The sequence below is a fragment of the Myxine glutinosa genome, chromosome 7, assembly GCF_964187855.1.
Source record: "Myxine glutinosa chromosome 7, kmMyxGlut1.1, whole genome shotgun sequence".
Lineage (NCBI taxonomy): Eukaryota > Metazoa > Chordata > Myxini > Myxiniformes > Myxinidae > Myxine > Myxine glutinosa.
This window is the reverse complement of record NC_136267.1, coordinates 132,070,089-132,089,145: the sequence shown is the minus strand read 5'-3', so window position 1 is coordinate 132,089,145 and position 19,057 is coordinate 132,070,089.

Genomic DNA, 19,057 nt, shown 5'->3' with positions numbered 1-19,057 from the left:
TTGTTGTTTTTTTTTGGTCCCCTTTTTGAAGCAATGTTTTATGGCCGGATGCCCTTCCTGATGCCAACCCTTTTTGCCGCCTTTAACGACAAACAGGGAATTACCAGTAAACTGGTACTCAATTAGCTGACCTCGGAAGGATGTACAGACTGAGTCAACAACAACAACAACAACAACATGCATTTTAAGGCCATGTTCCCTGCTAGAGCGGGGGTTAGCCTTGCGGTCCCCATGACAATCTTCTCCATTTTGCCTTATTTTCTGCATCTCTCCTTGTTAACCCCCTTGCCCGCATTTCTTCTTCCACCATCTTTAGCCAAGTCTTTCTCGGTCTTCCCCGTCCTCTACTTCCTTCTACATTAACTTCCATCACTCTTCTCAACCAGTCACTTTCATCCTTCCTCAATACATGACCAAACCATCTCAACCTGTTCCTCTTCACAGCATCAATCACAGGCAATATTCCCATCATCTTTCGCAATTCATCATTTGTCTTCCTCTCTCTCAACAATACTCCGCACATCCATCGAACCATTCGCATTTCCACCCTTTCCAGCCTTCGTTGCTGCTCTACATTCATTACCCATGTCTCGCTCCGATAAATCATAACACTTCTCACACATGCAGCATACACCTTTCCCTTCAGCTTCAGCGACACTCTCCTCCTCATCAGCACGCCACTCAGTTCCCGAAACTTCTTCCATGCACATCTCACTCGAGCAACCGTTGCCGAGTCTGATACACCTTCTCCATTCAGCATGTCTCCGAGGTAGCAAAATGTTTTCACACCTTCCAGCTTCACGCCGTCTCCAAGATCCAACTCAACATTTCCTCCATCTGCAGCTCCCTCTGTGCACACCTTACATTTGAATGTAGCTGCCACACTGGTTAATGACCCTCTCAGACCACTACATTTTTGATGAACCCACTCAGCACACATTGTACATTGAATGGAGTTCACTCCGACACCCTTGCTGCACACAGCACATGGCCACTTCCCAGTTCTTTCCACCTCACCACATGCTATACCACTTGCCATCACCTTTGTCTTTCCGATATTCACCTTCAGACCTTTTGTCTCCATACATTCCTTCCACTTGTTCATCTTTTCCTTCAGTCCATCCATACTTTCCGCAATCAACACCAGATCATCTGCATACAACAACTCCCACGGTAAACCCTCCTTTACGGTCTGAGCCAGCACCTCCATCACAGCCACAAATAGTAGTGGACTTAGTACCGACCCCTGATGCACTCCCACCTTCACCTCAAACTCACCACTGTTCCCGTCCTTCGTCCTTACAGCTGTGCGTGCTCTTTTGTACATTGCCATCACTACTCTGATCAACCATTCCTCCACTCCTAACTTCCTCAATGCCCATGTCAATACTTTGCGTGGAACCCTATCGAATGCTTTCTCCAGATCAACAAACCCAAAAAACAACTTCTTCCTCTTATCCATGTACTTCTCCTGCAACTGCCTCACAATGAAAAGCGCATCTGTCGTTCCTCTTCCTGGCATAAATCCAAACTGCATTTCGTCGATCTTCACTTTCTTTCTTATCCTCCTCTCCAACACCCTTTCCAATACCTTCATTCCATGCTCCAATAACTTTATCGCTCGGTACGAGCCACACTCCAGAGGGTCACCTTTCCCCTTGTATAGAGGGACGAGGGTACTCAGTTCCCAAACCACTGGAATGCGGCCTTCTTTCACCACCAGATTACAGATCTCTGTCATTCTCTTCACACCCCAACTTCCTGCTGCCTTCAACATATCTCCCACAACTCCCGTCGGCCCTCCCGCTTTTCCACTCTTCATTGCTTTTATCGCTTCCTCAACTTCCTTCTCAGTGATCTTCTCTGCCGGTCCTAAAACTGGGTTACTCTCTATGTTGCCATCCCATTCATTCTCTGTATTCAACAGCATTTCCATATATCTTTTCCATCTTCCTTTAATTCCATCTGGGTCGACAACGATTTGTCCCACTTCATCCTTCAAGCAACTCACCCCCATCACATCACACCTCTCTTTCGCTATGTGCTTTGCAATCCTTGAATACTGCTTTCTGACCCTCTTCCGAATCCAAGCGTTCTCCGAACATTTTCCTACATGCCTCCTGCGCCTTTGATACCTCTTTCTTTGCAGCCTTCCTGGCTGCGTTATAATTTTCATGCTCTGCTGTTTCTGCTCCCGTACCCTTCGCCTTCTGCCACTCTTTGAACTTCTTCCTCTTCTCGTCAATCCTCTTTCCAACCTCAACATCCCACCACCATGTTTCCGAGTGCCTCGGTGGTCCTTTTGTCCATCCACATACCTCACCAATGGCTCCCAACAGACTAGCTTTCATTGACATCCAACCACTTTCAAGCTCAACCACATCATCCGCTACCCCACTCAGCCTCTCTTTTAATGCCTCCCTTACTGTCACCTCTTTCAACCTCCACACCTTCATTCTCGGTTGGTACTTCACCCGCCTAGCTCTCCTCGCACCTTTCACCCTTATGTCGCAGACAACCAAGTGGTGCTGTGAAACAGCCTCCTCCCCCGGGATCACCTTTGTGTCCCGGAGGTGCCCCCTATCTCGCCGACGCACCATCAGGTAGTCAACGGTTGTCGTCGACCCACCTGACGTGTATGTAACCCCCCTGGCGTTAATTCAGCGATCGACCGGGATTCGAACCCAGGATCCGAGGAATCCCAAACCAGCACCCTAACCGCTAAGCCAACACCAGGGATCACCCAGGGTTGTGTGTGTAAAATCCACTAAATGTACACATGACATATTTTGTTGATACAATTTCAATAGTTGCTTGAAAAAGTGATTTATTTTAATTTATCAAAACAATGATGTGGAAAATTCCCAGACTTCTTCCCTGTTGACGTCACGTGATCGTCAATATTGACAGCAGAATCCTCGACGAGTCGACGGGAGCACGTACGGGATGTCTATACTTTTAATACTTCATTAATAATAATTATATTTACTAAGCCATAAAGTTAATTTTGTTTTCAATCGCGATTTGTTTTGGGTTGAAGTGTAAATGGATTTGACTATAATCAGCCAACCACCCTAATTTAATGATTTGTTGAAATCTCCGTATAAAGAGCTTGAGGCTGAACAACAATCCGGAGGGAAGAGAGAAATATTTTCAGTATCGGTGAAGAAATATTTTAAAGTCAGGTTTTCCTCAGAATAAAAACAGAATGACTGCATACAGATGATGTGGATATTGTTAAAATAAATGTCCAATATCGCACGCAACACGGTGACGGAGCCACGTAGGAGGAATGTGTTAAGAACAAATGTGAGGACGACTTGAAGTGTTCCGTTTGTGGATCAAACAGATAAATTAGACAGAGGACTCGTATATGTATTACCGGAGGGATGGACATTCACGCTTGTTTCTAGGAAAAAGGTGTGTGTGTGTGTGTGTGTGTGTGTGTGTGTGTGTGTGTGTGTGTGTGTGTGTGTGTGTGTGTGTGTGTGTGTGCGTGCGCGCGCCGTTTGTGTATATGTGTGTGTGTGTTTTTGTGTTTGTGTATGTATGTATGTGTGTGTGTGTTTGTGTATATCTATGTCTATGTATGTGTGCGTGTGTGTGTGTGCATGTGAGCATGTGCACATATATTTTTGTGTATGTGGGTGCATGTATGTGTGTGTGTGTGTGTGTGTGTGTGTGTGTGTGTGTGTGTGTGTGTGTGTGTGTGTGCGCGCGCATGTGAGCATGTCCACATATATTTGTGTTTGTATGTGTGTGTGTGTGTGTGTGTGTGTGTGTGTGTGTGTGTGTGTGTGTGTGTGCGCGCGCATGTGAGCATGTCCACATATATTTGTGTGTGTGTGTTTGTGTATGTGTGTTTGTATGTGTTTGTGTATGTGGGAGCAGATATCAAAGTGGTTAAAGCGAGCTGGAAGATTGCTCAAGTCGAAGAGAAAAGCAACAGTGAAAAGATTAAGAAAAACGTGAGGCCTAGGGCATTACAACAAAAACAGGATGACAAAATGATGTGGGAGAGTGAAAGGTTGAATGGGATAAGAACAAAGTGAAATTGTACAGATATTTTATCACGCAAAGTCGCCACAAAGGTCACATTGCAACGCAGTGTGGGGGAGGCAGGTCCAAGGAAAACCAATAATTTCTGCCAGGAATTAGTCATATCGTCCGTTTAATCAATCAAAAGCTGTGCCAGTTTTTTCAAACACAACTAAATGAAGTTTCACTTTGAGCAGCACAGAATTGTAATTGATAGTGTTGGTACAATCTGGTGCATGTTTTACAATGCGGTTGAGAATGCAGTGTACACACTTTCTAAGGAATACTGGTTCCGGTGAAAGATTATTCCATATAGATAACATTGGAATTTTTTGTCGTTCCTCAGAGGTTTCTGTTGTACATTTGCGTTCGTTTTTAATTATGACAGAAAGGGGGTCATGGTGAAGGTTCCATTAATGATTGATCACACATGGGGGTCACGACACCAAAGGTGTAGCACCTGCTGTTATTTCCTCGCACAGTTGACACACCACTAAATATTCTGAATGTTGATTTCTCTGTATAGTGGGGCGGCTTAGCCCAAATATTCAAAAGAATTGTGCATTTTGTGATACAAGCACCAAATCTGGCACAAATGTACATTAATATGTTGCGAACATTTTCAGATATTGGGCCACTTGAAATTCCGTAATTTTTTTTTTCAATTTTTTTCAAATTTCGTAATTTCAAATTTTTCGGGTGACACCGTCACAATTTCGGTCTTCGAGGCCGGCCGATAGGCAAAGTGTGACCGGAAGGGACGAGGTTCTCCTGACCACGTGGCCCTCGATCTGGGAAGCGAGAGGCGTTCCATTAGTGGACGCGCCCCTCACGCCCGACTTTTGGGCGGCCCCGGCAGGCCGTTTGTTTTGACGTTCCGTGACAGGCCCCGCACCCCCACCTCCGGGCCGACCGGAAGCTTGTGCTGAGTACATCATACCTGAACAACTCAGTGAGGCAGAACACAGCAGTGCACACCAGGGTGACCCCTTCAGTGCATAAACCAATTAACCTGTCCACTGCAGGGCATATAGAAATGAAGTTATTTTCTGCATATAATAATAATATAAGTTCAGTTCTATATAACAATTTCTGTTATCACCACTACCACTACAACTACCACTACTACAAGCTTTGTCTGGAATTTTGTGGACTAACAGACAAACAGACATACAGACAAGCTGGGATCAAAACATTACCTCCTTCCACCATTGAGTGTAGAGGTAAACATCATGGAAATTATATCATGCCCTAGATTTAATTCATGCTTACCCGTGTATTTGCTTCACTGGTTCACAAGGTCTTTTGCATACATGTAATTCAGACTCTCGTCTTCATTGCTGACCACACAATGTTCGCAACATATTAATGTACATTTGTGCCAAATTTGGTGCTTGTATCACAAAATGCACAATTCTTTTGAATATTTGGGCTAAGCCGCCCCACTATATCGGCCGGCCTCGAAGACCGAAATTGTGACGGTGTCACCCGAAAAATTTGAAATTACGAAATTGGAAAAAATTTGAAAAAAAAAATTACGGAATTTCAAGTGGCCCAATATCTGAAAATGTTCGCAACATATTAATGTACATTTGTGCCAAATTTGGTGCTTGTATCACAAAATGCACAACAGGTTTGCTATGCTGCTACACTAGTACCTTCAGTGATGCGTTCTGGAATTTAAATGTACTCGCTGAGTTATTAACCATTTTCCCTGGTACCATAATTCTTAGGGTTTGTTGAAAAACTGAGAGTAAGTTGCAGTTTCTGTAAGCTAGTTTCTGCAAACATTCCGGCTGATATTAAGATGATTTCATTGTAATAATAGTTGTTGTTGTTGGTGGTGGTGGTGTTGTGTAGCCCTGGACTGTTCTCTGGAACACGCCCATGGCATGGAGACAGCCGATCGATCTCTCAAGAGCGACCCAGAGATCCCCACATCCAGGATGGGGTACACCCGCGTTCACAAAGTCAGGGCCACGTGAGTAAGGGTGAGAGAAAGACAGAGAGAGAGAAAAGAGAGGGAAAGAGAGGAAAGAGAGGGAAAGAGAAAAGAGAGGAAAGAGAAAAGAGAGGAAAGAGAGGGAAAGAGAAAAGAGAGGAAAGAGAGGGAAAGAGAAAAGAGAGGAAAGAGAGGGAAAGAGAAAAGAGAGGAAAGAGAGGGAAAGAGAAAAGAGAGGAAAGAGAGGGAAAGAGAAAAGAGAGGAAAGAGAGGGAAAGAGAAAAGAGAGGGAAAGAGAGAAAGAGAAAAGAGAGGGAAAGAGAAAAGAGAAAAGAGAGGGAAAGAGAAAAGCGAAAAGAGAGGGAAAGAGAAAAGAGAAAAGAGAGGGAAAGAGAAAAGTGAAAAGAGAGGGAAAGAGAAAAGAGAAGGAAAGAGAAAGAGAGAAAGAGAGAGAAAAACGAGAGAGAAAGAGAAAAAGAGAGACAAAGAGAGACAAAGAGAGGGAAAGAGAGGGAAAGAGAGGGAAAGAGAGGGAAAGAGAAATAGAAAGAGAGAGAGAGAGAGATAGACAGACTTTTATTCCAAAAAATATAAAGTGCATGGATGTACAGTGTATAAAATCAACAAAGCCAAAAACAAGAGAAAACGATGAAGCGAGGAAACAATACAGATACATGCGCTGATCAGTTCAAATTTTACCGAAAACAAATGCAATCTTCTGCAGCAATACTACGAAGTGTAGAAATTATGAACAATCAAGAGAAAAATAATACCAACTCGTTTTGGCGGACTTCACAGACACTTTTCAAACACCATTTTTCTACAAATCCATCAATTTCACCCATGATCTTGGAAAACTCAAACTCATGTTTTAGCCTTGCAGCACTCAGTGCATTGAAAAACGTCATGACATTGCATTGATGAATGGGCTTACCAATCCGCTTCTCCTTTCTGGACAGGTAAGTAGCAAGCTTTGCTGTAGCTACAAAAAAGCACAACAGTTCATATTCTTTGTTGTGTTGCCGTCTCTTTTTGAGCCCAAAAATAAAGGATCGAAAAGTAAATCTGAAATTCATTTTGAACGACACAAAGTCTAACCATTCAAATAAAGGAAAAAGTCTTTCACAACCAATAAAAAAATGAAAAACATCCTCATTTACAGAACAAAAGGGGCAACATGCAGATATTAGGGCAAAATTCCATACATATGTATTGCATGGGATGATCCAGTGGGCAAGGCGCCACTGAAGATCACCTGTTCTTTTGTTAATCAGCTTACAATACATTGATTCCCATACAGGTTCATTGGGGGGCCCGGCAGGGAGTAGCCTCTTCCATCGTGCTACTCCATTTAGCGGAGGAATACCAAGAACTTGAGATAACCACCACCTATACAGGCTCTTGCTGCTCTCAGCGTGCAATACACTTGTCCCTGTGCTAACAGGTGGAAGTTCCTTGGGAAAGCAGTCAAAAATCAGTTTCGGAAACGGGGACTCGTTGGGGTGTCCAAAAGTATTCCAAGTCCAAAGTTTCTGTAGCTGATGACGTTTTTGAACAACTTTCCTCAAAATCGTTCCAATTGTCCTCTTGGACCGAATCGCCGTCAAGGTTGAAATTTCCTCCACATTCCTCCACCCGACACCGGAGTTTGGCCGAAGGTGCCATACTTTGTTTATGCCTGCCTCAATAAAGCGTTGGCACAAATGACGACTCTTGAGAACATCAGGGAAGAGAGGATTGAAGAACAGGGGTTCAACCTCGAACATCCCTGGGGAGTAAGTGTCCGCTTTACGGCTCACGGAAAGTCTTTCCCAGGCACTGAGAAGGCTCTGGTAAAATATGGGGAGCGTTGATGTATTCACGTACTTAAGGTGAGTCAGGAATACTTCGAGACCATAGCCGAGTCTACCCGCCTGCTGTAAAATATGGCAAGCCAAGGCATGGTTTGGCAGGTTTTCACCAAATAGGAGGCGTTGAATGGAGCACAGGCGAAAAGCCATGAGACGGGATCTCACGTGAACAAGGCTCTGACCACCTTCAGATGAAGTATGGCATATTACACTTGGCCGCAGCCAATGATGGCCTCCCCCAAAAAAGTCCAAAAGTTTGGCCTGTATCCTGTCCAGCAGCACTTCTGGTGGATGCAGGCAAATAAAGCGATGCCACAACGTTGTAGCAACCAAGTTGTTTGCCACTAAGACTCGGCCCTTAAATGAGAGGTGCGGTAGGGTTCTTTTCCACAGGTTCAGCCTCCTGTCTATTTCTCCAGTCACACCTTCCCAATTCCTTTTCTCAAATTGTGTAGAGCCCAGGGACACACCAAGGTAATCAACACCATCTGCTTTCCACTCCAAGTTTTCTGGAAGAGCAGGCAGATGTGTTGAGACAGGTAGGCAACTATTAAGGTATGGCACCCAAAGAGCTTTGCTTTTCGTCCAATTAACCTTCAGAGATGAAGCCATGAAAAAGGTTCTTAAGGACTTTACAAGAGCAACAATGTCTTGGTGGTTTTTATAATGACGCAAACATCATCTGCATAGGCCGATATAGTCATTGGTGGGCTTCTAGGAAAACAGGTCAGGCCAGAGATATTCTTTCTCAGTGTGCAAAGTAATGGCTCCATTGCTAACGCAAAAAGCAAACCTGAGACTGGGCAACCCTGCCGTACCCCCCTCTGAACCTTTATGGGGGGAACCAGTTCATTGTTCACCTTAATTACACTGGAGATGTCAGTGTACAATAGAGTTATAAAGGCCCTGAAAATTACCCCAAACCCACATGCTTCAAGAACATGGCACAAGAAAACATGGTCAATGCTGTCAAAGGCTTTTTCAAAGTCTAGAAAACATATTCCAAAATCATTTTGGTCATGGCGAGCATACATTAAATCCCGCACGAAAAAAATGTTGTCGTAAATCGAACGACTGGGGATGCAGAATGTCTGATCAGGTAAAACCAGATCACCAATGACTTTTTCCAAACGATTTGCCATTGCTTTCGAAACCATTTTATAGTCAGTGCACATTATTGAAACCGGTCTCCAATTCTCCATCCGCCGGAGATCTCCTGACTTTGGGAGAAGACTCACCACTGCTCTCCTTAGACTTAGTGGCATTACACCTTTTCGCAAGGATTCTTGGAATACAATCAATAGTTCCGGGCCCAAAATGTCCCAAAATTCCATGTAAAACTCAGCTGGCAGGCCATCAATTCCCGGAGCCTTTCCAGATTCCATTCCAACCAGGGCACGCTGTAACTCATCAAGGCTTAAAGGCACATCCAGCTCCAGGCGTTGAGTCTCAGTTAGGGTTGGGAGATGGGAGGTAAAACATTTTATTTTATCCTCATATATATCTTTTTTAGCAAATAGTTCAGAATAATACTTTCTAATAGTGATTTTTACCCCCATCAGAACTTGTAATTTCATTCCCACTGGGGTCCTTAACTGATAAAATAAGCTGGGGAGGCTTCGTTTCAGCTTCTAAGTGAAAGAAGGCTTTGCTAGGACTATCCGATACTTTAATGCTTTTTACTCTCAGTCTAACTAGTAGTCCTGCAGCCTTCTCCTGTAATAGTTCCCGGAGTTGGGTCCTTTTTTCAAGGAGCAATTTATAATTTGTCTCATTTTCTTGCTCTGCCATTTTGTTTTGCAGTTTTAGAATTTCGGTTTCCAACCATGCCAATGTGATTTGACTTTCATGAGTGATGTGGGAATTAAACTGTTGACAAAACAGTCGTATATGAGTTTTCATATTATCTCACCAAAGGTTAGTGGAAGCAAAGAGGGGCTTTTTTCCAACTATAGCTATCCATAGGATGCGAAAGGCTTCCTTAAACAGGGTATCATCCAAAAGACTTGTATTGAATTTCCAATAGGCGCTCCTCCGTTTGAATTGAGGGAAAGAATGGCCCATCGTGACCATGTGGTGGTCAGAGAAGATGGAAGGGGTAATAGTTGAGGAGGTTACAATATTCCTTAATCGTGGGGTGATGTACCAGCGGTCAAGCCTCGCTAAGGATACTTGGCCATTGGAGCATCGACACCATGTAAACTGCCGGTCATTTGGGTGCATCAATCGCCATACATCCAAAAAAGCCCCACCTGAAAGAAACTGGGAGAGGTCACCATGGGACTCGGGATGTGGTTCCGGTGAATTTCTGTCTATTTTGGGCTCTAGCGTACAATTGAAATCTCCCCCCATGCATATGCACTGATTTGGGTCAAACAAATTTAAATGGTTTATCACTTCAGTAAAGAAGGCTTTACGGTCAGTACTCTCACTTGGTGCATATACATAAAAAATAATAAGCTTCAGGCTATTGATCACCAATTCTAGGGAGGCAAAACGTCCCCGAATCACCTCCTGAAAGAGGCAAGATTCAGGTACAAGTCCTGGTTTTAACAAAAACCCCACTCCAGCAGATACAGATGACATATTACTGAAGAAACATTTACCTTTGAACATGCTGCACCAGTCATGTTCAACCTTCTCAATAATATGAGTTTCTTGCAGTAATATTACATGAACTTGTTTCCGTTTGAATAAACTATTCACTTGGATCTGACAGACGTGACTGGCCCCACCACCATTTATATTGAGTGTTGCAAGATTAAGCGTCTTCATCACTCATTAGTAAATTTTGTCTGACACTGTGAGTACTCACTCTTTGCCTTTGTTATGATTTTCTTTAGTCGATGAAACTGCGATTTTGTTAGGTTTAGTTCCTCAGATTTTTTAATGAATAGTTTTGCAGCCTGAATAAAGGGAGTCAAATCAGGGAAATGATCCCCAATGATGACATTTCGCTGTCTATACGTTTCATTGAGGAATGAGAGAACAATATGGGGAGGGGTTGGGGGTTGATCTGCCATTAATTGTGATAATGCTGTTACCTCCACCTCCTCTTCCGATTCTGATAAATCAGAAAGTGGTCCAATGGGGTCTGGGTCAATACCGTTTTCTTCTCCTGCTATGCAACCTAGCCTTCCCTTGTCTGGGGGGTCCACGCAGTGCTGTGTTTGGGAAACATCAGCACATTGATTACTGATTTCCTCAATTGGCATGAAATCATTATTCCCACATTCCTGTGGATTTATGTTTCCACCCTTATATGCTATATTGGCAGATTTATTATGGATGTCAGCCTGTTCGGCGACATTCGCTTGGATCAATGATGCACCATTCACGGTATCGTGGCCTGAATTATTTACATCATTAACGTCGTCTGTGTGAGTAATGGAAGCGCGTTGTTTTAGCGGCTGAACCCTGATGCTCTTTTCTGGGTTTTCCTCTTTATTTATTTGGTCCACGCTTTGTAGAGAGATTCCAGGTGCATCCTGAAGAGTTTTTCCACCAACAGCCTGCAAATCGAGCACAACCTTTTTACCTGCTCCAGATGAGTCACTATCATCCGGAGCCCTTCGCTTACTCGTCCCCACTTTACTATCAGTGTCCATTTCAACATTTTGCTGAGGAGGAATAAATACATTCACGCTTGGAACACTGGATTCACCCTCATTAGGAATTTTAAGCGGTGGCAATGCGTTAACCTCCCCCCCCACTGGGAATCTCAATTAGTGGAGCAACGTTAACCTCCTTCCCACTGGGAGTATTCATTAGTGGAGCAGCGTTAACCTCCCTCCCACTGGGCGTATTCATTAGCAGAGCAACCTCCTCCTTACAAACGATGGCAGTGTGACCTATCTTGCCACACCTGACACACGAGGCTTTGGGACAAGAACGTTTTAAATGTCCATACGCTCCACACTGAAAGCATGTTAAGGTGGTGGACGATGCGTATAGCTGGAAATTTGCCTCTTCAAAATTAATTTTGAAAGTGATGTTGAGGCCTGTGTCGTCCCCACGGTCTGGAAGGACCATATACACCTGTCTGCGCAAGCTCATTACGTGCTTAACACGTTCATTCCGACACCCAAGAGGGATTGTTGAAATCCTCGATACCATTTTACCGTACCGTGATAGCACGGTCATTAACTTGTCATTTGGGATAAATGGTGGTACGTTAGAAATAACCACTCTCGTCGCTGGAGTTAATAGCGGCGACGCCATCATAAAGTGACCGCTTTCCGTGGTTATTCCCGCACTTACCACGTCGTGGACGAGTTCCTCGGCCGAAACGAACACCACCACTTTCTGGTTCATACGCGAAGCTGCACGTATATTTTCATCCCCAACAATGCTCCCCACAGCGAGGATGATGTCCTCGACAGGGACTCCATCCGGAGGCACGCACACAAACGCGTGATTCCTGGTTAAGCCTTCAAAGTCATCGCGACGAGAGCGTGCATTCGCCATTCCGGCGAAAATACCCCCCCCCCTCCCCCCGCTTGTCCGAGCCGGACAAGAGGGTATCAAACCTAAATAAACGAACTAAAGTAAATAATAAACGTGCATTATAAGCACAGAAATGGCTTACAACGCGCCGTCAACGCCAGTAGGCCGCACCCAAAATGGGCCCGCTCTCAATCCTCTCTCTCTCGAAGGCAAAGGTGTAGAACAGATGAAAACAAATGCCAAGGCACACAGGATGGAAAAGGAGATGGAGGGGGGCAGGGGAGGGCAGGAGAGGGGGGAAAACTCATGACGGACTCACCAAAACACAGAGCAGTTGCTCACAGCCGCCATGACGCTACACCCAACGCACCGACGGCCGATAGGTGGAGAGAGAGAGAGAGAGAGAGATAGATAGATATTGAATTGAATTTGCAACACCATTTATTTCACAAAAAATACACCAGGTCAAGTTACATTTTTACAGGAGAGAAAAATAAAAATAAAAACAACAGTTCTTAATGTTAAAAAGAAAAGTACAAATTCGATTCATTTACAACACATAATGCTTCATTAATACACCATTTGCACTCAAAGAGTTTGACATTTTCATTCGCCACATAATAATCAAACTCTAACCTTATTCTTGCAGACACCAGCCCTTTAAACATAGGAACAACATCAAACCCATGCCCATTATCAATTTTAATTTTCCTTGATTTATATATTGAATATTTTGCTACAGCAACTAAGAAGTTTAGGAGAACACCAGAGTCCTTGCAGGAGGGTCTGAAAGATACACCAAAAATAAAAGAGTGTGAAGTAAAAGGAAAAGACAACTGCTCAAAAAGGTGTGTGAGAATCAAGAAAAGAGGTATTAGTCTTTCGCATTTCACATAGGCATGAAAGAGATCCTCCTTCTGGACACAGAAGGGGCATGCTACTGGCACTGAGCTGTCAAGGTGATGAACAAAGGTGTTCGTAGGGAGAGCCCAATGTGCTTGTCTCCACTGGATATCTGCGAGGAACCCGTAAATAGGTAGTTTGTACATATTAGGCCACAGTGGCGTGGCAGGAGACCCTGGCCCTAACCTTTCTGACCACAAGGCCACTCGCGCCACTCCGGAGAAGGGTGATGCTTGGTTTTCTCGAAGGAGCTTGTGAATACCCGCCTTTTTTACCAAATGAAAAGGAGATACAAGTTCACCATTTGACTGGAGAGCTGGGAGCACCTTAATTTCAGGGAAAGACAGCCGAAAATCCTCGACATTCTTTATACCTTCCCAGCCAATATTTAACTCCTTAAACTTCCTCTTGATGATGCGTATAATTTGGCTGACAATACGCACGGATCTTAAACCAAGAATGGCCACCACCCTGCCAGCAGACATCCATTTTGTCCCAGATGTATCCCTCAGGTCACAAACTTTGCCAATTCCTCCTTGAGTAAATTTCCTAATCAAAGTCGGACTATGAGGAATGCATGGAAAAAAACCGTTATAGAAAATAGGCTCTTGGATAAACATCCGGCAATTATAAGCCTCAAGGCAACTATGAACCCCAAAACCTTTCCAAACTCTCAGCAAACCCTGATAAAAAATTGGGATTGAAACTAAGCTGACACGGTCAAGGTTCACCAGGAACAAGTGCCTATCATAACACAGGCCTCCCACTTGTTGCAACAAGCAAAATGCAAATGAGCGCCAGGGCAGCTCTTCAGCATACAACAGACGTTGCACAGACTGTAGGCGAAAAGCCATAAGCCGGGTGGACACATCCACAATTCCATGTCCACCCTCCTTCCGAGGATGGTACAGTATTTGCGGCCGAAGCCAGTGGTATCCATTCCAAAAGAAATTGACCAAGACCCGCTGGATGGCTGGTATCAACTCCTTGGGTGGCTGCAAGGCAATCAGTTTATGCCATAATCTTGCTGCTATCAAGTTATTTATAACAAGAGTGCGGCCTTTGTAAGAAAGAGATCGCAGCAGTCCTTCCCATCGTTTCAACCGGTGTGTAATTTGTTCAATCATTCCTTCCCAGTTCTTCATTTCTACTTCCTGGTTGCCGAGATAGACACCAAGATATTTGACCCCATCTGTTTTCCACTCTAAATTATGTGGGAGTGACGGTGGCAGTGTTAAAGAAAGGTTATCTGAACCGCACCATAAGGCTACACTCTTGCCCCAATTTACTTTGGCAGAAGAGGCCGCAGAGTAGTCTTTAAGGCAACGCTGCACTGCAGCAACACTACTTGGGCCTTTAATCAGAACACATACATCATCAGCATAAGCTGTGACCACAAATCTTGAACTAAAAACGGCTCCCACATCCTGAGTTATTCGCTGCCTGATGGATGCTAAGAGTGGTTCAAGGGCAATTATATACAGAAGTCCAGAAAGGGGACAACCTTGACGGATACCCTGTCGGAAAGGAAAAGGGGGACATAAACTATTGTTTACTTTCATCATGCAGAAGGTGTTAGTGTATAACAGCTTAACATAGGAAATGAAAGTTTCGCCAAAACCCATCCGCTCCAGAACAGAAAACAAATATGTATGATCAACACGATCAAAAGCCTTTGTTTGGTCAAGAAACAACAACCCAAAACTGGCACGCAAGTACTTATTACAAGAAATAATATCCCTTATCAAAAAAATATTGTCATAAATTGACCTTCCTGGTACACAGTAGGTCTGGTCAGGGTGCACAATAGAGCTGATCACAGTTCCCAAACGGTTTGCTAAAGCCTTTGACAAAAGCTTGTAATCCGCACACAGCAATGAGACAAGCCGCCAGTTCTCGACTAGTTGAGTGTCCCCAGCCTTTGGCAACAGGCACATGACTGCTCTTCTGCAGGACAGGGGAAGCTCTCCAACATGAAGGCATTCATCAAATACCTCAAGCAGGTCAGGTCCCACAAGTTTCCAAAAAGTCTTATAGAACTCTCCAGGCAAACCATCAATCCCAGAGGCTTTACCATCCTTCAAGCTCCGCATAGCAGTTTCAAGTTCAGCAGCCGAAACTGACATGTTCAATGTGCGTTGCTGGTTCTCCTCAAGTCTTGGAAGCCCAGTAGTCAGCTCCTGCAAGATCTCATTACTTATGCTCTGGGGGGAGTACAAGTTTGTATAAAAACCCTTCAAAACAGACTTAATCTCCTGTTGGGAGGTCACTATTGACCCATTAGCAGCACGTAGCCCGTGAATCTGTTGTGCTTTTTTGACAGAGTTCTCCAAACTAAAGAAGTCCTTATTTGGCATATCCAAAGTCAAGTAACTCATCCTCATACGCACCAAGGTACCCATTGCCCGCTGCCTCACCATTTCGGTCAGTAACGACCTTTTTGTCCATAGTAACTGATCATATCCCAAATCTTTCCCAGCCCCATTACGATTCTGTTCCAATTCTGCAATTTCGGCCTTTAATGAGTCAACTGAGAGACTTTGCATTTTAGTAGTAAACAGACTATACTGTTGACAAAACGTTTTAACTTGACACTTTGCAAGGTCCCACCATATGCGAAGGTTGGCATGCTCAAGCTTAGAGGACCGGATTTTCCCCCACACTGTTTGGAAGGCATCTTCAAATTTCTTATCACTTAACAACCGAGTATTGAGTGACCAGTACGCGCTACCTCCTGATGTCAGGGGTAATTTAAAGGACATTGCCACTAAATTATGATCTGAAAACCCTGTTGGGAGTATTTGGGTAGTGGACACCACATTCAGCATTGGCTTATTGATATAGATCCTGTCCAGCCTTGCCCTTGATATGACGCCATCATGACATCTGCACCATGTGTAGGCCCGTGAAGTTGGATGCTGCAACCTCCACACATCCTCAAAACAATAGTTCTTGATGAGGCTCGCTAACACCTTTGCAGAAGCGCCGTGGGGTTCATGTCCATTCCTGTCAACTGAAGGATCAATTGTACAGTTAAAGTCCCCTGCGATACAGGTGAGAGCAGCTGGATCCAGCCCCTCTACAAAGTCCCGCAATGTGGAAAAGAATGTTCTTCTTTCTATAGGTTCACTTGGTGCATACACATTTACTATAATAAGCTTTTGTGTATTGCAGTAGAACTCCACCGCTATCAAATGTGCCTTATGGACCTCCCTATAAATAACACTCTGAGTGGGAAGCCTGGGACTTAAGGCGATGGCAACACCCACCTTGGGTGTGGAAACCCCACTCAGCCACCATTGCCCTTTAAAGAGTTTACACCATTCAGCTGCCAAATTGCTTGTGGCATGGGTCTCTTGCAATAGAATGACATCTGCTTTTACCCTCTCCATTGCCTGGATTGCTTGAATTTTTCGTAAGGGGGCACATCCCCCATTGATGTTCAGGGAGGCAATATGTATTTCTCGCGTTGTCATTCTAAGGTGGTAGCTCACCGTCCGCCTGCAATTCCTTATTCGCCTTTGTTACTGCTTTACGAAGACGTTGAAATTGAGGCTCCGAGAGCATGGGGTCATTTTTCTGTAAAAGAGGTTTCGAAACCTTAATGAAAGCTTGAACATCAGGGAAATGATCTCTAATTACAACATGACGTTGTCTAAACGTTTCGTTTAAGAAATCAATGACCTTCCCTTTTGTCACCTCTGCTTGCCTCACCTGCTCCTTCTGAGACTCACTCAGGGCAGCAAGACTGCATCCTTCCTCATCAGCCTCGACCCCACTCTCACTCAGTGGTGTGTCAGGCACTGGCACCTCATCTGTGTCATTGTCACCATGGTATTTTTGTTGCGTCTGCATGGCACCAACTACCCCATCGTTGTTGTCTGCCACCGACTTATCGATCTCTTTCTCATCATCTTCCGTTGAGATGAGGTTCCTTAACTGCTCGTCGCATGGTGCAGGGTGTCCACCATCACACATGGTGACACGCTCGGTAATGCTTCGATTCTCTTCATCCTGTGAAATGGGCAGATTCCCATCTCTACCTATTGCATAACCATTTTGCTCATGGTCATCAGGTTGGTCTGTATTACCATCTGCCTGCACGAGAACCATTTTGTTTCCTTTTCCTCCATTCTCATCGCTCGCAAGAGAGCGTTTCAAGTTTCTCCTCGACTCGGTCTCCATCAGCTTCACCTCCTCGAAGTCCCTTTGTTCTTGAGGTTGCAGCCTCTCCTCCACATATGGTTGCTCCACTACCGTATGGGCTTCTCCACCAGCACCACTGTCACCCGCACCCTCGTATTCCGGTGTTGACCTTTTTTCGACACCTGGCTCATCTACAGGGTCGTTCAAGTCATTTACAGGGGGAGGGGTGGGGTGGGGGGGGGGGCTGCCCCAGCTGCTGTGGCATAACTCTTCCTCACATCAGGACAATACTGCCGAGTGTGTCCGTATGCCCCACATGTATAGCAAATCAAGGTCTCAGTAGCTGCAAAGATCCGGTAATCATGATCTCCTATTTTAAAATTTATAGATATGTTCAGCTGTTTTGCCTCATCCTTTAGTACGACGAAACAAAAACGTCTAAACGACTCTACATGCTTCAGCCTTCCGTTCCTGGTTCGCAGGGGGACCGTGATAATTCGTGAGACGACAGTCCCATGCTCCCCTAATTTACGTAGGATTTCTTCATTCCTCAGAAAGGGCGGAACGTTACTTAAAATAACTTTAACCGCCGGCGTGTCCATGGACGATACAGGAACAAATTGGTCGTTCCCCAACGTTAACCCGTTCTGCACCACGATGTCTGCAAGGCTAACTTGTGACACGAAAACCACCACTTTGTGGTTCATTCGAGACGCAGCACGAATGTTATTTACCCCGATCAAATCCCCGATTGCAAGTAGAACATCGTCCATTTGCACGTCTTCCGGCGGAACAAGGCACAGCCCGTGCTTACGCGATAACACCTCATCACTAACACGATCAGCAGTCCTTTGACTATTCCTATTAGCCATTTATCGGCAATAAACTAAACAAACTAAACAGTAACAATGCAATAAACTAACCAAACAAATCAAAATTCGTTAAATAAGTAAATAAATAAATAATCGGCACGATATAACCAACCCACGTTATAAATTAATACAGGTGGCTAACCGTTACCGTGCTGTCTCTCTCTCCCTCTCTTGTCTCAAGAGCAGAAGGGAAACACGGAGAAAACTTCACAAACTCGTACAAAGGACACAAATGGAGTGAAAGGAGGATAGGAAAGACCACCAACACAGCACCGTACTCATAGCTCAACACCCACAGCCGCCATGATTACCACACCCACGCACGACTCACAACCATCCAGAAGAGAGAGAGAGAGAGAGACTTGACTTTTAAGCTCTTTTTATTATAAAAGTATAAAACAAGAGTACCACCAAAAGCAATTCAATCAGGGCAATCAGTAAAATCATAGCAATCCCGGACGGAAAAAACAATCGGTGCACTGCAAACCCAGCAACAGAAAAGGTGCAAATACCAGAAAAAAAACAACACACGATAAGAAACACCCGCACTGTATTACACAGAAATTAACAATTTGTTTTCTTGGACCTCGCAAATCCCTCCAACACACCAGGTCGCAACAAAATTAGCAAGGTCGTTTGCCGTTTGGACACAGCCAAATTCAAGCTTGAGCCTTGCTGACACCAATGAACTAAAAAACACCATAATACTGCATTCTTGCATGGGTCTGCCGCCCAGCTTCGCCTTCCGCGACAGGTATACGGCCAGTTTAGCAGTAGCGGTTAGGAACCCGAATACAATGGATGTGGTTCCCTTTTTGGGAGGAAAGCCAAAGATGTAAGCTTTCAAAGAAAAGGTAACC